We start from the raw sequence: 2,542 nt of genomic DNA, 5'->3' as shown, positions 1-2,542 counted from the left end.
CTAATAGATAGTTCCCGAGAGGGCGCCCATGAGGCCCTTTAGTACCAGTTGGGGGCACCAACCGGTACTAAAGGGTCCACATTAGTACCGGTTGGTGCTGGTGCCCCAACCGGTACTATGTCCTGGGCGCCCTCTCGGGAACTAGGAGCACCAACCGATATAATGTGGACCCTTTAGTACAAGAAATACATACTACCACGTACAACTTCAAGTGAACATGTTTCCCGTCTCTTTCTTTTTCGAACTAGCACTTAGATCAACAGTGAAGACCTCTTCTCCAACACTCACAAAAATGACACCGACCCCTTGCGGAAAACCAACCAAGTAAGTGTTGTAGGCCAACGAGGCATCAAAGGGGAGAAGCTTCTGGAGCTCAATGACTCTACTCAACACCCATCCCACATCTTGATCATCCCTAGACCATAGGCAAAGTTTCGAGTCCTCCAATCTTGTGAATAATCCCAGCCGACCGTCCTCCGTTGCCATGAGCTCAACAAAATGTTCAGATATTAGACTATTTCGCACATAACAAGGTAGTTCCATCAGAGTCATTCCGCACATTCTCAAATCATACTAGAGGATTCTATCATTCTTCTAAAACATCAAGTAGATTGAACGGATCATCCAGCGGCATCGCGGGCAGCCCCATCCAACTGTCCCTAATGGGTTTCCAAACTTTGGATTGATTGAAGGGAGAGGAATCATGGAGGACGACGTGGCCGTGGCAGGAGTCCCACTGCCGCCAGCCCTTCCGAACAACTTTGGCATCCTCCGCCCCCACCACCTGCACAGGCCACCGGCTATCCTACCCCGCCCCGACCGGTGGCGCCTTTGCTGCCTAGCAACCCGCTACCACCGCCGGTTGAACGCCGCCCCCAAGCTCTTCTCTAAGTCCGGCAGCCACAGACCAAACCTGGCAATCCCCCACCCCGAAACCCTAACCCCTATCTTCTTCTTCTTCTTCTCCGACTGCGAGCGACATCTCATCTCCTCCTCCTCTAGCTGCAAGCGGCGCGGCGCCTCCAATTCTTCAGCCGCTGCTAACAGGTAGCAGCACACGCGCGCTGTATAAAGTTTTTGCTATTTTTGTGTTGCTGCAGCTCAGGTTCGTAAATCAACACAGTTCATCTATGTTTAAAAATAAACACTCGATTAAATGAAAATGAATTCAACCAGAGGTCAGCAAGCTGCAAAAGTACTCCCTCCGTTTCAAATTGTAGGTCATTTTGATTTTTCTAGGTTTATAGATATTATTGTGCATCTAGATATAGTAATATTATTGTGCATCTAGATATAGTAATATTATTATGCACCTAGACATATACTATATCTAGATGCACAATAATATCTATGAACCTAAAAAAGTTAAAATGACCTACAATATGGAATGGAGGGAGTATGTAGATAAGGCGTTGTTTGATCTTGGATGCTTACCAGTTCGGTTACACCAAAAAAAAAAGATTCTGGTTATCCAACCAATTCAAGCTACACAAGATGGATGGCCAACCAAAATGATTTAGGCAGAACTTTAACATTATTTCACATATATACAAGCCTGATTTGAACTTGGCACCAAGGACCAAGCTAACAAATTCATTCAAGAGAAACAACCTCTTGAACAAAACACAGAAATCTCAAAGGTACGGTATGGAACTCACTAATAATGCTACAGAGATGCTCCAAAGAAACTTCAGTGTTTCAAGTTCAAATGCATTCTCTCGACTCGAGCATAGATTTCCTCACATGAAAGAGACGGTATCCATTATTATTGTAGGCTTTTGGTGCAGTCTAAAGCTCTGGATGGAGTATGGATTATTAGGATCATGCAGGGCCTATTATTACCAGCTTACAGACGACCACGATACTCGACACCAATCATCAACTGAAAATTGTTTCAGAGACATATGAAATATTTTATACAATCCGCAGAACCCTTGAGGTCGACAAATTAAATTGAAAACTAGTCCCAGATAATGCTAAAGTACTGTCCTGCCAAAAAGCACATGCTATATAATGCTCACTACCATTCAATTATTTCCCCTTAGCTTAGAAGGGTGCACTCGACGCATCCGACGATCATGGTCTCGCATCTGTAGAGGCTGACCGCAATGCTACAGAAATGAGAAAAATTGAAATTAGAATCAGATGGTTCATGGTTGAGTAATCAAATTTCTACTCGATAATAAATTTTTATTTTCATCTACCACAAGCACCAACACGATCGACAAGAGAAGATGGACTCTAACTCCATGGAAACACCACTAATTATATTGTTTACTTTAGCATAGATACCTTCATCCATAATTCCATGTTACTGACATAGACACAACTAAGCATTCATAGCTAAGAAAAATGCAGGCTTGCAAGGTTTCAGCTACCCATGAGGTTGATACAAATGTACAAACTCATGCATGTAACTAACTTGTCAAAATAAAAAAATCATATTTATATATATCATTATATCCGGTCCTAAATTTGCAAATAAAGTTTATAAATTGCCACTTGCTTCAGTTGCGCTTAGGATCAACTAACAGATATTTTG

Source organism: Setaria italica, chromosome II (genome assembly GCF_000263155.2).
Source record: "Setaria italica strain Yugu1 chromosome II, Setaria_italica_v2.0, whole genome shotgun sequence".
Lineage (NCBI taxonomy): Eukaryota > Viridiplantae > Streptophyta > Magnoliopsida > Poales > Poaceae > Setaria > Setaria italica.
The sequence above is the reverse complement of the archived record's forward strand: the minus strand, read 5'-3'. Positions refer to the sequence as shown.